General features: G+C 42.5%; 1 long non-coding RNA gene across 1 annotated transcript; it reads right to left on the reverse strand.

Annotated features, from left to right (window-relative positions):
• Positions 1–17,563: 17,563 nt before the first annotated feature.
• Positions 17,564–19,426, reverse strand: LOC309403426. The gene is made up of 3 exons (XR_014181500.1): positions 19,372–19,426; positions 18,604–18,648; positions 17,564–17,980 (listed from the first exon to the last, which is right to left on the reverse strand). It is a non-coding gene; the product is annotated as an uncharacterized lncRNA (long non-coding RNA).
• Positions 19,427–22,413: the final 2,987 nt, after the last annotated feature.

Consider the following 22,413-nt stretch of genomic DNA (forward strand, 5'->3'; position numbering starts at 1 on the left):
CACGTGCTCTGCGCGTTCAGATGTCCTACAACTTCCTCCGGTGACCGACTTCCCCCCCCTCCCCGCCACACTCCCGCAGAAAGAGCGGCTCCCCCCCACCAAGCCCTAGCCGTTCCCCACCTCTCACCCTATTCCCCCCGGAGAGCGGTTGCAACACCCCGGGCCCGATTTCACCACTCGGCCGGGAGCTCACGGCGCCTCCCGGCCCCGCCGCCTCCCCCCAGCCACACTTCTCCCCGAAACAATGCAGGGGCCCGCCGCCAGCCCCGTCTCCCGGCCGGGAAACGCTGCTGCCCGCCGTCCTCCGCCTCACGACGTGACCGGGGGCACGCGAGACCCGAGGGACCCCCCTCCCCACGCAAACGCCGGGCATTGAGGTGGCGGCTCGCCCCGCTCTGGAGCGGCTCCCCCCGACCCGGCCCCTCACGGGCAATGAATGGAGTGGCGGAGCCGACAGGACAATGAGCCACGCGCCCCGCGCGGGGACGGCCCGGGTCCCTCCAGCCGCCGCCACCGCCTCAGCGCCGGCCAGCTGCCGGGCCTAGTGCGCGGGCACCGGCCCAGCCCGGCCGCCCCCCGCCCGACAGCGGCGGCCACGACGGCAACCAGCTCCTCCACCCATCACGCAACGCCTGGCAGCCGGGTCCCGGCCCGACAGCGCTGCAGGGCCCCCGGCGTGCGCCTCCCGCCCCGCCCGCAAATTCCCCTCCGCCGCCGCAACCCCCTCTGCCACCCTGCCCGGCCCTGCCCCGGCCCGCTCCCACCCCGCTCCACGGGCGGCTACCGCCGCTCCGAGGCAACGGCCAGCCCCAACCCGCCGGCCTGCCCGCCGGCGCCCAGCGCCTGACCTGTAGCTGCGGGGGTGAAACGCCGTGCGAAGGGGCTCGGGGCGCGGCTAGCGGCTCGGCGTGCTGAGGAGCTGCCCCCCTTCTCCGCTCCCTCGGTGTGTCCGGACAGTGTGCTGGAGCTGGCGTAAAATGGCGGCCGCTCGAGCGCTCACGCCGCTGCTGGCACCAACCCCAGCCCCTTCCACTCGGCTCGGGGGGGGGGGGGGGGGGCGGGGGGGGGAGAGGAGGAGGCGCCGCGCGCGCTGGCGCAGCCCCAAACCCGGGGTCTCCCAGGCAGCTCCGCAAGGGTTATCGCCTCGCCTCGCCCCGCCCGCCGGGCTGCCGCGCGCGCGCCCGCCCCGCCCTCGCGCGCCCGCGCCGTCTCCTGCCCTCCCCCTTCCTCCCCCTCCCTCCCCCACGCGCTCTGCGTTCCACGCGGAACGCCGCGCGCCGCCCCCTCCCTGCCGCCCGCCCGGGTGGAGCGCCGGCCAGCAGGGGCGCGCGGCGCTCGCGCACGCGCAGGCCGCGCGCTGCCGAGAGGGGAGGTGACGGCGGGGCGCGCCCGGCCTCCCCGGCGCCTTCCGCGCCGCCCTTGCACCTGTGCGGGCGCCGCGCGAAAAACGGCGCTGGTGGAGCGTCTCGCCGGGCTGGCCGGGGATTGGGCGAGCGGCCGTTCCCACGACGCGCAGGTGGCACAAAGGGGGCCGCCGCGGCCGGGGGCGGGGAGTCCCGGCCCGCGGCGGGGCGGGGTGCGGGGGAACCGGAGGAGACAAAGCCACGCAGACAAAGGGAGGGGAAAGCGGTGCTTTGTGTGGCTGCCGGCCAGCCGAGAGCCCGGCAGCGCTCCGCTCCCGCCGCAGCCGCGCTCGGCGTTCCCGTCTTGGAGACGGGAGGCGCCTCGTCCCCCTTCCCTGAGGGGCGCCCGGGGCTCCCCCCGCCTCAGGCGGGTCCCGTCCCCTGCCCCAGCCGCCGCCCGCCCCGCGCGGAGGGAGCGTTTTTCCCAGGGGGAGGGGAGCGCCCCGCGGTCGCGACGCTGTGAATCCACCGAAGCGGCAGCGGGGCGGGCTTGGCCGTCACGCAGCTTTACCGAAATCCCACAGCGTGCCTGGAGAAAGACGGCCTTTGCCCCATAGCCACCTTCTGGGCGCTCGTTCGCTTACGGTTTAACTGTCCCCTGCTGGCCCCAGGAGATGGTGGGTCTAACCACACAACGTTGCCAGACGCAGGTCCCTTGCTGGGGGCGGGGAGGTGGTGGCGGATCCTTGTTGCACACTTAAGAATTCCAGTTCCTAACACGTCTCGCTTGCACACCTCACAGGAGAGACTAGGAAATCAAGCCACTGAGCTCTGCCAGACCTGTAACTCCAGGTAAAGACAGCGAAACGAAGGCAGGAAGGCACTCACAATACTACTCGCTTCCTCAACGGCAGCTCAGCCGCAAGCTGAGCAACTACTGCCTCGCCTTAGCCCAGCCAAACACCTTCAGCGTACCTCCACTGTTTTAAAAACACCTAAACCTGCGCAGCGGAGCAAGCACAGGGTTAGTTCACTGTCCACAAATACATGCTGGTGTGCAAGCGTGTGAAACATACAACTGGCTATTCAGCGAGGCAAGAAAAATCTCTTCAAGTACTCGATGCAGTAAGACTTCACTGAAAACTGAACCACTCCACAGGTTAGTCTGAAATCTGAAATAGCAACAAATGCAAGGCAGCTGTATGCTATTAAATATTACAGCTAATTTATAATTTGAAAGTGTCATTAAAAATATTTTTTACTTAGACTTTTCCTCATGTTTAAAAATTTTTAAAAATCAAACTTTCTGAAAATATAATTTTAGTAAAAGAAAAAACTATTTTTAGTGAAAACTTGTATTTTTAATAATACACTTCATAAAAAATAAATACTTTGCACCTTTCAAAAAATCTCTTTCTCCAAAAATACAGCTATCGGGTGGGCAATGAGAGTAACAGCCTGAAAAACAAATTTTGAGAGCAGCTTTCAGTGAAAATAATGCACTAAACATGTAATTCTCAGACGTGTACAGAAGGTGTTTCACTGAGGTGTTTACAATACAGATGTGAGCCAGACTAATATGTAAATTTCAGAAACGCGTTTGTTCTCTGGAACTAATGAAAACAGTGAAAAATATTTCATTAAAATTCTGTCAGTGGATGTGCCTAACTACAAGTGGCAAACGCCTGAGAATGTAATTCCCCCCTTTCAGGCCCATTTTTAGAAGGAAAAATTTTTATGCACTTTCCCTTTCCTCCACAAAACGGAAGTAAAACCAATAAAAAGATTAGGATAAATGCAGTGAAAGGATTTGCACCCTTATTTAAAATCACAGCTGATGCAGAGTCAGTGTTGCAGCTATTTGATCCTTTGAAATTTTATATAGAAAAGAGGAAGCAAAGTGTCTGACATGCAGCTCATCTAAATACAGCTCAGTTATTAGCCCCGATATCAGTAGGACAAAGACAAAAGTGGTACACTCAGCAAAAAAATCCACAAAATCATAAAACGTGTTTTCTTCTTTTTTTATTTTTTGAATCATGTAGAACATCTATTGAAAGAATACCCTGCCAAGAACATTTGCAGGCTCTTGTCTGGTGACTTGGGTTTACACAAGGAGTTTCACTGCATGTGCCTGAAAGTTTGACAACTTCTCACCATAATGAAGCTTGTGTTAATTCCTAAATTTTCCTGGAATGTGAACCCCCCCGCCTGCCTCTAGCCTGATTGTAACCACTATAGAGCCCCACTGAAGCCACAGCTGGGCGTCTGAGCCTCCCCAGCACATCCACAGCAAAACCAGTGATTATAACAGGACCAACTACAGAGTTGCACAGATAAAGCAGTGAAAAATAAGATTTAACTTGACTATAAGATTAAAAGTCTAATTTTTGCTTTTGAGCTACTTATGTACAGTTAAAGAATTACACCCTAAACAAAGAATGAAAATCTAGGAGACTCAACATGAATTTTACCTTCAGTTTCTATGATGCCTATTAAGATTGCATGGCATTAGCCTGTCCCAAATGCACACACATTGGAAAATTAGGCTTAGCTATAGAATTGGCTATACTTGAGCTACAAAACACACCAGCTGCAGCATTAGAGGGGCGGATCACTCTCATACAACAAACATCACTGCTTGTAATAATGGAACAAGCCCCCGCGCTACATCTGCCACAAGCACAATTCTGAAATGATTCAGACAAGTTTTGGGGTTTCTCAGCAACAGGTTTGCCAGCCCGTTCCTAGCCCTTAGCCTCCTTGGTAAGGCTGCCAAGTATTAATGTATCTGTATATTATATAAGGATATCTAACTTCAAGAAGGGACTTGCAGTCTGCAGTTTATTCAATGTAGTGTGCAGCTGGCCACTGGCCTACTGCCCTGAGATCCTTGGTAAAATAAGACTATTTGGGGAAATATCTGTTTTAATTAGTCTCTTTAATTTGTTCATTCTATCAGTCAGAGGCTCTATGTCTTAAAAGATGGGTTGAGTTAAAAAAAAATACAAGGCCTGTGCCTATTAAGACAAAATACAAATCAGAAATTAACCAAAAGGAGATGAATCAGATCTACATGAAATTTTCTTCAGGAGAAAGCTTTTCATAGCTTAGTCGTATTCTTTAGTATGGAGATTTGAGAGTTCTTCTATTCTAAAAAGTAACTCACAATCTCACAATTGTCACATGATCTCAAAGACAGACTAAACTTAGGTAATAGTAATATTTTCTTTTAACATTCTTTCCAGTTACATCCTTTGTGCATCTTCCTACTTTTCCAAAACTAGACAGCAGTAGCACTAATTAAAATTAAGGTTATTTCCCCATTTATTTAAACTGTTTCCAAGACTCTAACTTTGACCCTGCTAACTCTTCAAACACTTCTTCCAACTAAGTCAGGAAAACGTAAGAAACAAAGAAAGTGTTTGCAAATCCAGTGATTATGGTGCACAGGACCAGAGGCGATGGGCACAAACTGAAACACGGGAGGTTCCCTCTGAACATCAGGAAGCACTTTTTCACTGTGAGAGTGACCAAGCACTGGCACAGGTTGCCCAGGGAGGTTGTGGGTACCTCTCCATCCTCAGAGGTATTCAAAGCCACCTGGGCATGGTCCTGGGCAACTATCTCTAGGTGGCCCTGCTTCAGCAGATGGATGGATTTTGCAATATGGTTAATTATCTTGATCTTTACAAATGGCACTCTATCCACTGACTGATGTTTCTTTTTTGAGACTTGGAAATATTTTTCTTCCCATGAATCTGAAAACCAAAGTAACTACTTTTTCACTAAATTCTTCTAGTTCTGCAAGATGGATGAGGAGTTCGCTCCTACAGACTTGACACCATACATTTCAGGGCTTTTGAGGTTGAAATCATCTGCATTCTGCTAAATATTTGCCCGGATATTTGCAGGCAGACAACAAGCCTAGCAATAAGGAGGAATGGGGCTCTTCCAGGCATTCTTTTGGTGTCAAATTTTATATAGAGACTGAAGGTCTTGAAACAACTTTCTGAACTGCTTCTCTCCCTTTTGCTTTATGGCTGTACTGTAGCAACAGTGCCAGTTAAAGAAAGGTAATTGGACCAATTTGCAGAAATTGGTTATTTCTGCAAAGTATCTATGCTTTTAAGTCCTTCTTTCCAATACCAATCACTGCTTTTTCCTCTTTCCAGTCAACATCCCCCCCTGCAGTCAAACACTCCAGAGCTGACATTGTAAGAGAAAGGCACAACAGCAGCAGCAGCATAAGGTAGTTCAGTTCACATTCCGTTATTACCTTTAGCTTTTTTCCTAATTTAAGTTAGAGGATTTTAACACAGTTGTTCATCAGCCACGGGTTCAGAGCAATCATTGTAGAATTTAATGTACTTTGCAGTATGCTATAGGTTAATGTGAAAGTATTGAAAAAGGTATGGAAGAAGAGATCCCTCTATTTTTGTATGCACACAAAACAGTGAAGTCACCTCCACATGTATGTGGAAATGCCAACTCAAAGCCATCCCAGACTGACTATTTTCACTCAGAATCCAGATGCTCAGCCTTGTAACAAAGTTATAAATGCCATGTGCGTACTGGCAAAAAAAGCAGTGTTAGGAGTTACTCAGAACCTGTACTTTCAACATGGACAAGAGACAAAATGAAGGAACACAATACTGGCCTACAAAGAAGTGGCATGGAGAAAACTAGAGACTAACTGTTCACTCTTACTTCCAATGGAAGAATGAGGAGGCACCAAATCCAACTGGCAGATAGGAAAGCAAAAAAGAGCTACTTTTACACACATGCAGCTAAGCTGGGGAATTCATTGTGTCCTGGTTTCAGCTGGGATAGAGTTAGTTTTCTTCATTATAAGCCAGTGTGAGGCTGTGTTTTAGATTTGGGATGAGAAAATGTTGATAATGTACTGATGTTTTCAGTTGCTGAGCAGTCAAGGACTGTCCAGCTTCTCCTGCAGAAGGCTGAGGGTGCACAGGAAGCTGGGAAGGGACACAGCCAGGGCAGCCAACCCAAAACAGCCAAAAGGGATATTCCATACCATACATCATCATGTTCAGTATATAAGGCTGGGGTGAAGAAGGAGGGGAGAAACATGGGGAGTGATAGCATTTCTCTTCCCAAGTAACCACTGTGTGTGATGGAGCCCTGCTTTCCTGGAGATGGCTGAACACCTGCCTGCCCATGGGGAGTGGTGAATGGATTCCTTGTTTTGCTTTGCTTGCCTACACAGCTTTTGCTTTACCTGTTAAACCGTCTTTATCTGAACCCATGAGTTTTCTCACTTTTACTGTTCTGATTCTCTCCCTCATCCCACCAGGGGGGAGTGAGCAGCTGCATGGTGCTTAGTTGCCAGCTGGGGTTAAACCACAACACACTGTCACATGAAGCTGTAGGTATTTCCATAAACCCCAAAAGTAACTAACTTAATTAATGGAAGAAACTCCCATCTAAGAAGTATTAAATGCAGAGATACCACCCCAATTTAAAGTCTGTGGCAAAAATTAGCCTAGGCTGGGGGAGCATACGGGGAAGTACCATCACACCTATGCTTGCCCTATCTTTGCATTTTTCCCTTAGCTAATACCCACTACTGGAGATTGAAGATTGGTCTTAACTCTTCAGTCGATGGTACAAACACCCTGTCATTGCAGCAAGCAGAACACACAATCACTGTTCTGCTCCTTTCATCCCAAACCCTTCCCACTCCCTACAGAAGTAGATGCACAAACGTTCCTCTTCCTCCAGGTTCCTTCTAATCACATATTCCTCACCCTACTACAAGACCTATAAAACACAGGCTTCCTATACAAATAGCTCACAAGCTTATCAAAGGTGAAGGAACTATGGGAAGAGGCTTCCTAATCTGAAGGAAAAAAAAAAATACTGCTTTACTATTGCTGTGGGTACAAAAGTGAGAGCTAGGACACAACTACCACTGCCTTTTCTGTCCTGTTGCCCTTAGCATCTGATGTTTTAAAGCTCTTACACAGAGGAGTGTTACTGCTAGGTCAGCACCTGACAAAGCTCTATGGAAAGAGGAGACAAAATATTCGGTAAAGAAGTAAGAGAGTTGTTTCCCCCCTGCAAGTTTTCATCGAATTAACATGGAAGGGCTGGGGGCTTGAGAAAACCGATTCCTCCATGTTCTATTGTGTTCTGCCTTATGAGGACTCATGCAAGAGAACTGCAGAGGGCATTCTTCATTGGTATCCATCTTCAAAACATCTGAGTCATCTCAGGACAGTAGTGCTATCCTGTCCACTTGCGCAGTGTGAGGTAGCCAAGTGCTGAAGCTGCAACTCACTGAGCAGAACTACAAGTGTCAATGCAGAACTGGCTGCTCTATTTACATCTTCCTCTGCCCAGGACACCCATCCAGCCCTGCCCTTACATCCCTGTACAGCAGTCCCTGAGCATCTCCCCATCCTGACAAGCAGCCATCATGATTCCAGTGCTTGGTACACTTACAAAAGCCAAATGAAAGGGGGAACAAAAGGACCCTTGGGATCATCTAATCCCACGTGAGTCACTTTGTGCATTAAGCCCCTCTCCAAAGGCAAGCGGCATGTCATTAGGTCACAGAATATTCTCCACCAGGTCTGGGCATCTTTCCCAGGAGAGCACAGCACACCATGGATACAGCGGTCACAGCCATACAGTAGATGTGACAGGTCATGGGCTGTTTTCCAGCAAATGTGGGCAGCACAGCTTGCATTGCCATAGGTAAGCACTCATCCACCTTAACCTCTAAACCATGCCCAAATATTACATGTGAGACTGCACTAGCTGGCCCAGGAATCAGTTGGCAGAGACTGTATTAACCCTTAACAGCACAGATGATCAGTTGTCAGTGATTTGGCTCATGTCCCAGGCCTATTTAGTTGACTAGTAATGATATTAACTGATCACTTAGGAGGGAAAGTGCAGCAGTTGCAATACAGAGCTTTCAGGATAAGTGTTCCAGACTACTTAACATGTAACCAAACAACCTAAGAAATCCTTTCAAGCATGGGTGAACCCAAATAACCTTGTGTCTGCAAGGTCCTTGTAAGAATAGAACAATCTCCTCACACCGCTTTTACAATCCTTGCCAGGTACAAGGCAGAAGTGACTACATAGAATCTGCAGAAATGCTGCATTTAAGAGAAGACAATACAACCTTTTGTATATACTTTTTTTTTTTAAAGAAACCTGGAGTATGCTGCACTAAGGGAGTTCTCATTTACAGCACAAACTCCAGACTAGAGCACAAGGATGAGGAACTCCCCCAGGCTCTGCTTGCCGCTTTTCAATAGTCATCTTCTGGAAGATGTACTCTGTATTTTTATATTGGCCTTGAGAGATACTAGAATTAAATCTTGAGCTAACACAGAGCCTCAACACATGTGTAAGTTTACCCTTTCCAGCTTGCATAGCAGTAACCAGGTATCTCTTCATTGTTTTGCACAGGGCAGTGCGGGCAACATAACCTGTTCTCAAACCTGAACAAATTTGTAATTTAATACAGTATAACTAATACAGCTGCATTACGCTGCTAGAAACAATAATTTAGTTCTTTAGGGAAGCAATGTTTTAATTTTACCTAATAACTGGGCACTAGAAAAAATAAATTGCTATTTTGTGATCTGCAGGGGAGATATGAAGACAATTATGCTTTCAATCTGCCTTCAGAAAATAGACTTAGAAGTATCTCTTTGATCCTGTAAAAATATACAGGCTTGTTTTTTCTTTTTTGAAGTTTAGACCTTAAAAGTAGCAGCAAGTAAGAAAAATTATAGGGAAGTTCCATTTTGAAAATTTCAATCTATCGGATTCAATTTTTAAAAAATCTTTTATCAGTTTGACTAGTTAAATAGATGGCTGATAAACCTGTGAACTTATTTATTGATGTCACATTCAAATTAACCAAAACACTTCTCATAGCTCATGTTCTCCAACTGGAATTATGTACCAATGGAGAGCACCATTTGGAGGCATGCATACAGCAGTAACAGAGTCAATGCAACTGGATGAAAATGTGCATTGTCACTGCCAATACATCAATTCTTAGTTCCAGCAGGACCAATTTAGATATCTGACCATATTCATAAAAAAATTGTTAAAATCACCAATGACAGTTAACTGCAGGAGCTTGTAAGTTCTTTCATATCCTTGCAGTTCAGATTCATTTAGATTTTACTGCCACATCCACAGCAATAGCTTGTCTTTCCCAAGAAAAATTAAAAAAAAAATTCTTACTCAAGAAATCTTCTCATGTATACTAAAAGGTAAATGTTTGCAATTTAGTGCCAACATTTATTTTTAACCCCTTTAAACTTCTTTTAGAAGATCAGTGCTGGTTAGTAAATTTCATGCATGAAAACTGTTAAACAATTTCTGATCAACAGTATTGATACAGATCTGCTGCAGCCAAGAGGTGGTATGCAACATGAAGAATCTTTTAGTCTGAAAATGCTATGAACTATTCCAGTCTAAGCACACAGTGGAAAAAAAAATTAGAACCAGAAATTAGAAAGGAGGGCTATTAAGGTAGAAACTTTTGTAAGCTATGCACATTTGATGCAAATACCTTTCAAAACCAAACATGAGATATTCCCAGCTTAGCAGTTCACCTGCTTGCCATAGCTCAGCCGAGGTGACACAGATGGGTTCTTCCACCCTGAGGCTGATGGTAATAGTGCTGGTAACACATGAATGTTTCCTCTCAGGATCTTTCTGACTCCCCAGTTGTTAGTCAGATGTCTTCGCAATCAGTCTATGCTCTCCAGCAAAGGCTACTAAGTTCATATTAAGGTTAAATCACAGTAGAAGGCAAGACTGTCTCAGCCAACCACAGAAAGCAAATCTCTCCTGGATAAATTTCTGTAGCTCAGCCCAAGACAGAACATTGTCTATATTATTTATCTTAACCATGAAATCTGAGAGGTAGGATTAGACTATATAGGAAATAAAGACAGCCCAAGAATTTTTTTTAAAACCTCTTTGTCATACTTCTCTTGGAAGCTCTAGCAGAATGTTTGCTTTCAGGGCCAGGTTCCAATTCTGATGATAATTCTTTTCGCTGCTGCTATAGAAAAGGCCATCATCTTCACAGAAGTTAATTTCTGCCTTTTTAATGAATGAGGTGCCCATTTTCTAGCCAGCCTTCAAAATAGTCAAGAAGAGCAAGTTCAACAAAGCCTGTTTCTGCAGAATTGAGATCATTCTTAAGAAAAATGGTTATAGCTGTTCTGAAAATACTATACAAAGAAGTACAGTTGATTTTTATCCCCATTATATTAATTGTGAGTAGGAAAGATCTTTACTTAAAATAATACTTACCTTCCACATTTTTCTAACTCCTACTTTATTGCCTGGAACTTTCCAGCACAGAGCACCCAGTATCAACACTGAAGTGGAAAAGGAAATATTTCCCTTCCACATCTGAAACAACCTGAAGCCCAGCTAGCTGTCATTCCTGATAGATTTGCACTTTAGCTAATCAGCAACTCTTGCAGGCTCTGTCCATGATTTCTGAAGAGCAAACCACTGCTGTCAAATCACGTAAGTTACAGGAACTGGTCTTGTTTTTACAACTCAACAGGTGTTTGGATTTTATTATATTCTTCAGTCCCAGGCAGAAAAATTTCCCAGAGACTTTTTTTCTTCCCTTCACTGAATTTTCATATAGTATTGCTCTTCCAGCCCATCTGGGATTAATACTGAATGGATATGTAGTAGTCTTTTATAATTTTGTACTTTTGCCTTGGTTTTTGGGATGTTTAATGGGTAAATCTTCTGGGAAAAACAGTACAGAACTAGTACAGAAGAGGAGTAAGATCTTTAGGAGACTGGGAGGATCAGAGCTGAGGACTACACAATAGTTTTGAACACCAAGGTCCCAACATTGGCCCAGAGTAAAGCAGCTCATGCTGGGAGATGGCCCAGGCTTCCATAAATGATCTGATCTATAGAAATTATAACTTCAAAAAAGACCAAATATGCATACACTTTTTGTCAATTTAAAGGGGTCTTCCTAGCTGAAAATCAACAATAGTTTAAGATTTCCTGGTCACACTTCAATGGGAGAATCACAACTAGAAAATGCAGACTAGCCTTTAGGGAAAAGCAGCAGGTAACACCATGAGGCAAAACACCTCCAAGAGTGCTACCCCAGAATGACAGAATACCTCTTCTTGGTAGAGTATCTTCTTCTCTTGCAGGTAGGTAAGGCTACAACACAGTGTCATTATAGGTAACCATCCTGGTCACCATCAAGTTTCTTCAACCCATCACAGAAGCTAAGTGGCTTTTTCATTTGAAAGTTAACTGCAGTCAGGTAACAAGCCATCAGAGAGACAATGGTCCCTACACCACAGCTCAGTAATGACATATTGCTTCGAAGACCCTCTGTGTAACTGTGGTAGAGGAATGTGAATTTGAAAATCAAAAGGGACAAAGTATGATATCACCCACAGTATGTCACAGCCCCAGAACTGCTGCGCTGAGGCCAGAGGCTAGCAGCACTAACAGGGCATTTCACTTCTGAGGGTAGGAAGTTAAGCTGGTATCACTGCAGAAAACGTAGTGTGGATTTTGAGCACAAAAGAAAATCTTCCTTCTCAACTTTTCCTTTTTGATTCCTTTGGTGGAAGATCTGTCATTAAGTACTTGCCTTTTTACTCCTCCAACATTCCAAGACTCGAGTCACTTTAGAAGTCTAATAGTCAGACACCCTGATTGCTAGTGTTATATGCAAAGGCTACCCTTTCCTTACAGGACTATCTCCTCTCCCTACAGTAAGTCATAGGGACTATAGGCTGCCACATTCAGATAACTCTAGAAGGCTTAAATGTTCTTTAAGAAGCACACCCTCAGAAATAGGACGAAAACATCTAGAAGAATGCTTCTCCTCCTGCCATCTTATCAGGCAGTAGCACTGGTTGTCTTCAGTTTTTGATAATTTCAGATTCTCTTAAGAACAAGTGAGGTCTCCCCATGTCTTTCCAAAGTTCTCTGTGGAACTCCTGGCAAACCATCTTTCTTCACATATGGAAGCCGAAACCTTTGGACTTTCCACATCCTCATAATGGGACTCATAATGGGGCTGTACTGTCATAGAAAAACGTATGTCAGTTGCTACCATTGTTCAGTCTTTTCTTGCCTAATAAAAAACTATAAGCTACATGAAACTCATACTATTTCCAGTCTTGTCACAGCAGTTAAAGCAAAAACATAGCACAACACCTTGCTGTCAACCCTGCCAAAGGGTCACCATGTAAGTCTCTTTACATATAAAAAAGCTTTTCAGCAGCCTTACAGCCTGTACATCAGATTAGCAGAAACTATGCAGAACAGGATTTCACTAGCAACAGAACTTGTTATGTTCAAGTACACGTAAATGAAGACAAGCCAATTCTGACAACTGTAAGAGTACTTCAAAAACATGTTTTCAAAAACCCAGACACTGTTCCCGGCCACAAAGTTTTTTTGGGGGAACATTCTCAACACTGTGATACCTTTTATTATAAAATACTATTTTAAGATGTTCTGAAGGTAACGCCTGTTCCTGCCATTACTTATTTTATATTACGTGATTTATAATTTGTAAAACAGGAAGGGGGGATCATTAATTCCCACAAACTAAACCTCTTTGTTTGCAATAGCAAATAGTTAACTTAAAATTTTCAGAACCAGAAACTACATAATCCAACTACTTTCAGAAAATTTTTTGAAGATACACCAGGGAATGAATAAGCATACTCTGAACTGTTTTGTTTAACTTGAAGTCCAAGTGACATTAGGAACTGCCATTTGCTGTGTTTCTATATTGCACTTTTCTGATGGACTGCAAGAAATTAAACTAAGACAGTTAAGAAATTTGCTTTATTGTCTGCTGCAAAAAATGACCTAACTACTAGGCAGAGCTAACACTTACAGAGTTTAAGTCTCAAATGTTTCTTTCAAAACTCTAAGATCTGCAACACCCCTCATTCTGACTGAAAAAATAACCAACCAAGGCTAGGGCAAATTATTTCTTATTTTGTCAAGGTAACATGAAGTACACTGATTTAATGGTAGCTGTATATTCTTCCTCTTCAGTGATCTTAAGATGATTTAAAAATACAACATTTACTTTTCAGTCAACTTGCCAGTTTCAAAATAAGGCCCAAGCATTTGTTTTATTTCAGTCCATTCATCTTTCTAGCTTCTTTCCACATATACAAAATGATTGAACTTTTATTTTAAAGCAGGTTTTAATCATTCTTCACCTGCAACCATAAAACTAGTACTGTCATTGCTGGGACAATGTTCCTTCAGTTACCAAGAACTCCAGTCACAGGGAAAAAAAAGAGCAGTTACTGGTCTGGTGAGAAGCCTGAAGTATGCATAGCAGCTCAGTGGTACTGAAGGTAAGAGCACACATCAGTACTTCAAACTTTCAACTTCAACTTAGCTCAGTAAAGCTGGCCTAGCACTGGGGTCTTAACTGGACACCCCTTACCACTGTTTGCGTTAATGTGAGAGTTAAAAGCAACATCAGCTTCAAAGAGAAAAAAGCTTTTACTTCAACCCCCTCCTAAGCCTCCCCTCCCTGCAGTTACTAACATGCACACTGCTTCATATATTTTACAGCCCACATAACATTCATTTTTCACATCTTTTTAAATGGAGATACGTTGTAATTGCCAAGTAGCATTCAAATACAAATGAAAATCTCCTCAGGAAGTTCCCAAGCAAACTGCTGGAAACGCTCTCTATACTTCTCCTGTTCCTTATACTGGTCATCCTCAGACAGAATACTGAGCGAGGCAGACTTTGTCCCACTCAATACAGCCATTCTTCTGAGCATCAAACACCACTTTGTCCTCTGGAGCCTGCAGGAAGTTTGAGACAATGGCAGAGAAGTACTGTCTTCATAGCCCTGATAGCTCAATGGGACTATCAACTAAAAAGCCACATGATGTTTGAAAGAAAATGGAACTAATAATTTTAATTTTACTTTTACAGTTTATACCCTCTGGGCAAACAAGCAAAACTGCTTGTAATACCAGTTCTAATAATAAAAAGTACTGAGAATGTAAATCATTAGACACATGCATTTACACAGCATACACAGGCTTCCATCTACACTACACTCACCCGAAATTAAGACTGAGCTGTTAAATTCACACTCCAACAGTAACTCAAATTCTGTCCTCAGAACAGTGGGAGGGGGTGTGCCGAAAAACTACTGACCCAAAGTCAGGGTTCAACACTCTCCAGTAGAGAGAATACCTTTCCCTGGGCAAAGTCTAACACTTTGCTCGCTCTGCTGGGTCCATGCTTGACTTTGAGTCCCCTCCTCTATCAGCTGTTATTTAATTTCAGTGCCCATTTTTAATTGGCAAAACTCATACCCAAGCTTTAGATGACATGTTTATACAATTAAGAGCTTGCCTGCACCAGAAGGCAGGAACCCCACTGAAGCTGGGAGACAATCCAGCTGCAGGCAAGGGCGGCACACTGCTCTGCAGGCTGCTAGCCTGACAGGACAGCTTACACCGAAATGTCTGTTCACTAGGATCTGTTACTTCAAGCAGGCTTCACACTAAACTCACTCATAGCAGAGGGGGTGCTGGGGCAAGATAACCACTGCAGGCTTAGTTTCACTCACTTGTAACTCTGTTTACAGATCTACAGTCTCCACTGGCAAGACAAGTTCTTCAGCAAGAGACAAAGCCTCCCACCTTAACAGGGACCTCATTACTTAACTGGCAGCAAAGCATTTATGCAGAGCTACTCTTAGTTGTGGTTGCAAGGTACTCTTCTTGCTTCTAAGTGCACCACTCATTTAACTCAAAAAAAGGCTCTGCTTTTTTTTGCCCAGTTACTAAGACTGATACCTAGCAATATTCCAGAACAAAGTTTGTCTAACCATCGATTTCTTGGACCACGGCCCAACACCCACATGACACTTCGAAGTTCAACACTAGCAATGGTTAGTACAAGATTTCACCGGACTACCTAAAGCAAAAAAAAAAACCCCGAAGTGCTTTCGTACTGTTTACTGCACAACCTTAAGTCAGCGCTTTAAATCTAGCAAGCTATTTTGTAAAACTGAAGTTTAATAAAGTACTTCTGCAAAGAGAAATCTCATGCCATGTGTTCCAAGCTTGTCACACAGTAACTCTTCACATCTCCTTCTCTCAATCACTTGTATAAAACATCTTAGACGCAAAAAACATACCAGAAGAACTAAACCCATAAGTGGTTTGCAAACACATTATCCCCTCCCACCAAGCAAAAAAGCCATTAAAAGTATTACTCTTTCAATCTTAAAATTAGTTACAAAAATCATCTTCCTGCATCATTGTCACTAGTCCCATATTCCAAAAGCCCTACAGTATAATGTCATGGTTAAAACATTTGTTCTTTTTTGTAAACATCAGACTTCCTACACTAATACACATCTTTCATTTGATACCCATCTTCTGCAGCCCTAGAGCACAGGAGCATTCATACAGAAAGGTTTGCAACTAAATAGCCAATATACCTTATCACTGGCCACATCTACCGTTTTCTCTTGCCAAGTGAGAGGTACATACTCTTCATGATTAAACACTGCTTCTGGAGAGAGGCCTCCACCACCTGATATGCAAGATAACACTATTCTCTGGCATCCTTTATCTAATACTGTCAATCCTAGTCAGAAGCAACCCCCAAGGAATGTTTTAGAATATACAGAACAAGATTGATGTGAAGTACTTGAAGTGTATTTTATCTTATCTTTTATTTGATCCCCAAAATCCTAATAACTCATTCTCACCAATTTTACTAGATATACACATAGCAGTAACCAGTAAAAAGACAGAAACACTCAAAAGCATCCGTATTTCCTATTAGGGTCAGCCCAAGAGATAAAGGTGGTAGCTTTACACTCCAAAACACATGCTACAAACATGCTCTTCTGACCCTGTCATCCAGATCCTGTTAGGAGTATCTAACAATGTACTTACCAAGTATTGCTGCTGCATTACCCATTTCTCTGGTCTTAGACATCTTTTTTCCTCAGTAGGAGACTGACCTAGCTAGGACTGGAAACTTTTTGACTTACCATCCAAGCAGCTTCACTAGATGCTGTCAACAGCACCCAGACTTTTCACAGAATAGCAGTGGGCAAAAAGAGGAGACTCTTCCCTTCCCACTTCTGAAATGCATAACCACTAGTAAGAGTTTATGTTGTCCAGGAGTCACCCAAGCACAATGTGGAGTATCACGTGTCCAGCATGTGCTGTACCAGTCAGTGCAACAAGGCCACACTGCCTTGCAGCTCTTGCAAAGTACAAGCTGTCAAGGAACACCATAGTGCGACTACACACCTGATGTGCAACGGCTAGTAGGTTTTTCACATCCTCATCTTTATTCAAGAAAGGGCATGTACAAAACACAGCACATGGAAATACCTACCCTTGTCAGTAACATTCATTAACAGAAATAATAAAACCTGTTGAAAGCAATGAAGCGAAAGCTGTTCTGTACTAAAATTCTGCAGGTTCCAATACACTCAATAGACTGATTTACACAGTTGCTCGATAAAAAGGAGCAGCCTTTAGCCAAAGCAGCTGGTTACTGCTTAGTAGTATTAACCAAAGCATAGGAGATGCTCAGTGAGCAAATACTCCTGGAGTTCGGTCACATCCTTAGCATACATTTTTAGTCATCAGATGGACACTTATTTTTGACATTCCCAATGCTTTAGGCACTGCTATTGGTAGTGTTTTGTTTTGCACCTCATGACACTGCTTAGACAAAATTGGGCTTTTCATGGAATTTGTCATTTAGAAACAGGCACATTCCAAGAGCTCTAATTCCTCCAACTCTCTAAAGGAAGAGAGCTGCTCCCATCCAATGCTGTCATTTTTGACTGAAGACTATATTATAGGGTAGTTTTTCCTGTATTTTGGTGCATTTTGAAAGGATTCAGTAACTGTAGCTCTATCAATTTTTAGGTATCATGCCATTCTCACATTTCTTCTTTTAATAAAGCGTTCCTGACAATTAGGTTTGAAAGTCATGCTTTAAGGCAGACTGCATCTTACATACATAATGATTTGTCTTTAAATTCCTCTCCCTCACAAGATACAGACTGCAATACAAGCTTTAGACCTTGTCTTTTCCGTAACCACAACTTTCCTCCCCTGTCTCTTGGATGACACCACCCTCAAAAAGCACTCATTGGTTTGAATTTGTGTACCCATTTTGCACTCTCCCTGTCTTTTCAGGGCCTACCTGTGAATTCCATTTTTTTGAGTTATTACAGATCTTCAGGGTCAGCAAGTCTGCACACACTCATATTTTAAAAGGGCCAAGACTCTCAGGGGTTTTTCCATGTGTTGAAGCTCAATGCTTGTTTATCTCATGTCGCTGTTATCCTTTCTACAGAGGAAAGGATTGCTTAATGTTTTGGGAAAAGTGCTATTTTCAATATGCAGACTGATTTTGATTCACATGCAGTTTCTGAAAACAGTATCCGTTAAACAAAATTGCGGCAGCTGTTTCAACAGGTTTTTAGAATGCATGGCATCCCACTCCAAGCCACAAGGTGTTACATTTCCTTCCAGTTACAGACCATCCACATTTGTCAGGCAGCACTGACAAAGTGTTCCAACTCACCACTGGAAAAAGAGAACAACGTCTAAGTAAAACAGTTCATTTGAGGGAGAAATTTCAATTTGCAAGTAAGCACACAACACTTTGTATACATTAAGGTGTTACCATTTTGGGAAAAAAACCGAACACCCTACAGATGTTATACTACTTTTCAGAAAGCTTAAATAAAATCTTTTGGTCTCGTCTCAGATTCCGGATCCGTATTAGGTTTTTCAGCAAGGAAATCAGGTTCGGGATAGGATCATCACAGATGAGACAAAAGCAATACAGAAAATGTAAATTTAATAGGAAATATACTAGTTTTTCTATAGTGTTTCTGCTTGCAATACAAAAACTAAACATTCTCTAGCCTTTTGACATATTTCAATAATGTACACTTATTTAAAACTTTGCATGTGGGTATGAAAGCTAACCAAGGTTAGGTACAGCTATCAGCACACATTGTGCCCTGGGGAACAAGTGTTCTTAAATTCCAACTATGTACAGAATTAAATACTATACCAACTTACCATATCAATTAATCAATTACTGAGTTAAGTATATCAACAACTGTCACAACACAAAAAATTCCCAAACTAAGCACAGAGTTACTTTAGAGAAAATGTTTATAAGCTTTTCAGTTACATACCCGAATAAGCTAAAAGCATTTCTTCATGTATTTTTGACCATTTTCCTGTTAAAAAAGACATTTATTAGTTCAGAAAGTTTCTTCCATCACTCATAATACAGCTTGCCATCTATTTAGTCACTCATATAGACCAAACTACATTTATTAAACATGTGTTTGATTAGTATCAATACTCCACAAGTTCCATGAAACTTAACTTATGTAGTCATATCACAGTGAGATTTTGCTTCTCTTGCCCAGCTATTGCTCAGCTTGGCTATCAGCTATGATAGGCATCTAACCAATCAAGTATAATTCCCCCTCTCCTATCAGAATTTAAAAGTTCATTTCTGAAAGTTAGCTAATACCTGGTTCTCAGCTTGTATCACAACATTAAAAACTCCAGAAGCTAAAACCCACCAACAAGCAAGCATTAAATAAAAAAACTGCATCCAGACCACATTCTTATACATACAACTCTCCTGCCAGCAACAGAAAAATTGAGACTACCTCTGAACTAGAACTGACAGTTCAAAAAAAGGCCAAGATAATTGCTCATTAAATGTTTCACCCCGTTTTCCACAATGCAGATACATACAAACGCCACTCCACTTCAGATATGCCGTTTGTAATACAACAGTTGACATGTCACCTCCTGCTTATGAATAGGGTTGATAATAATGCAGGTTTTAAAGCAGTCTTTTAAGTTATCATTAGTTATTTAAACCAGTTTTGCTGAGTTTCAAGGTATGTAAAGACTATGAAGTCTATCGCTTTCAAACACTTTACCTGTTCTGGTGTTAGAGTACATTAAACTCAGAAGTCAGATTCACATACATTTTTCATCAAGCAAACAGTCAGGTTTGGGATAGGTTCTTCACTGATCAGACATACCAATGGTTTTAAGCATTACTCCCACATCATGCTTTTAAATTAATCATAACATTTATTGGAATTCATGCCCCCAGTTGAGAAGCAGCCTTCAAGCATCTCTGCAAAGACATAAAATGCACTGGTTAGTTACATGGCTTGCTACTTCCAACTTTTCTCTAGATGTGACATGTAAGTCACTCCACTTCCTACTTATAATATTGCCTGTCTAAACAAAAAAGCATTTTATAGGTAGCACTGCTGCATAAGAAGTTTCACTCCCACGTTTGAACTTCACATACCAGGACAAAGCTGGTTCTTCAAAAGAAACTGCTGGTAGTTAGCAAGCTATTTAAAGGTACCTTTCTTTAATAAGGAATGGAATAAAATTATAGATGTTGTAGTGAGACAGGAAAATTAGAACCTGTCCTCACACTTTAGATTTTAGCTTCTTAAATAAAAACCTGTGGATACCCAAGAACGAATGAAGTTGAAGTGAATTTCATTGAAAAATATTAAATTCAGATACTTAGGCAAGAATTAAATTCTTAGGGAAATAAATACTGTTAACAATCATGCTTTTTGCCTGGTGCAAGCATAACATTATACTAGCCCTTCTGAATTAGTTTAGCTCTGGAGCTCAAACAGCTTTAATATCATTAGAATTCATTACAATTTGCCACCAAATTTCACCTTTAATCATTGACATTACTTTTCCTAAATGCCCACATCTGAGTGAGCCTTAAGTTAGCAGTACTTTCTAAGAGAGTCAAAGCATAAACATCATCACTAGCTTCCAAACACCAGCAACACTTCCTTACCAGGGCACTTTTAATACCTGGCTAATATTTGTTATTTACAGGATTCCTCAAATTATAGGAGTCTAACACTTCCCTCCCCGCTCTTTAAGATGCTAGCTTTTGCAACAGTACATATCTATGTGAACAGGGACATGAGGCAAATTTAAATAATGCACCAACATCCTTATGCACAGCCTGGAGCATGCTGGCATCTAGCTTGTACACAGGGACAGCAATAAAGGTAACAGCAGCTGGGATAACAACTGAAAGATTAAGTGACTTTTGAAAGAATTAAGTGGTTTCATCTCAGTAGCCAGATCCGTATGAAGTTTCTCATCAACATATCAGGTTTGGCAGTTTCATCATGATTCACCACTTAAATATAAGCTTTACGTCTTTCTTATGCAGAGGTACTGGAAAGGGAATACATTACAATTAACAAGAAACTCAGCTGCTTAATCAGTATTACCTCTGTTGTACTACAGTTGCCAGGAAATCTTTCATCAGGATGCCTGACATTCCCATTATTAGAAACTGTTCATGCCATTCTAGAAAATTTAGTAAAATAATCAATTACAACATGTTCCTGCGTAACACAGCACAACTCATTAGGAACAACCAAGTTTTATTCTTGTGGATCACCCTTCCTCCCAACCACTGGTTATAAGCAAATTAAACTGTATACAGATCCTCAAGTTATGTCTCAGCATTTCCAAAAGGTGAGAATATTAACTATACTCTTTAAAAAATGAAGACTTTTTTTATTAAATTGGAACCACATTTGCCTGTTTATACTAACAAGTCTCTAGATGTCCCCTTTTTTTTCTTCACCTAAACACTTTTTTATACTAATCTCCTGATAAAATGCAAATTCACAATACAAAGCCATCTTGAGGCAATCTTTGTCAGGTTTAGTATGAACACTTCAGCTCTGCATATTTTACCAGCTCCTCCAACAGCGACACAACTATACACCAGCTCCCCAGCCAACACAGGTCTAGATCATGTCAAACGTGCCTGAAATAGTGATACCTCAACTTTAAAGCTAATGACACATCTACTAATTTGATCAATTATGTATTTTATCAATTCACTTATCCCCACTGATCATTCAAAACATACATAAGATTTCAGGGAAATCCACTGTGTGTACCAAGTATTCTTCTACTTCTGATGGTGCTTCCATGAAGAGCTAAAATTGAAATTAAATAAAGATTACCTTTTGAAGTAGAAAATGTCTCTTGCTGTGGTCTAGCATTATCTCTCATGTTACTATGTCAGAAACATAATCACCAAGCACTAAAAAGTCACTTTTTCATACAACAAATCAATATTGGTCTAGAACAGCCTTCAATACCTGACAAGTTGAAATTTTGTATGCACTAGAAGAATTACCCTGAATTGGTTTTTGGACCCTTTTGCAACCATTATGATGTCTGAACAACCAAGACATTCAATCTTCTATTTTGAATATATTTTTATATATATGAGCAGCCATGCATTTATTCACAACAGAATACTACCGTCTGTCCATAGTTTGCAGGTTCATTGCCACAAAAATTATAGTCAAATATGGTCACGTATGTAGATTCACATCAACTCCAATACACAACAAAGGCCAGACAGCTAACTTGCACCATCTCCAAAATCAGTAGGATTCAGCACAAATTAACCAAGTGATTTATCATGTGGGTCTTCATGCTTATTGAAATAGCACAGCAAAAGAAGTGAAACTAAGAACAACTGACCTAAGGGCTGACCTTAACTCAGTGAAGAGCACAAAAAAATTCCAATAATTGCTCATCAGTGTGATGGTGACTATGTAAATGCAACATACTGTAACTGTTTTTCCTTTTTGAACCACTCAGTAGCCATAGAAAGATGACAACCCTCTGGCACTTAACACATTCCATACTTTTCACAAACAAAAATATGGAAACCAAGTAAGAAATGGAAGCATCTATTATCTTGATCAACAACAGAAACGTAGTGATACTTCTAGAGCAACATAATTAAAAAATTCAGAGCCATTACCTTAATGCTTCTGTACAATGTATCAGACACCACTGAAAACTTCCACTCCATCATACCTAAAAACAAACAGTAAACAAACTTAACACTTGAAATCAACAGATTCTTATTACCAGGCCACTAAGTCACA

Source organism: Phaethon aethereus (genome assembly GCF_964289735.1).
Source record: "Phaethon aethereus genome assembly, chromosome: 3".
Taxonomy (NCBI): Eukaryota; Metazoa; Chordata; class Aves; order Phaethontiformes; family Phaethontidae; genus Phaethon; species Phaethon aethereus.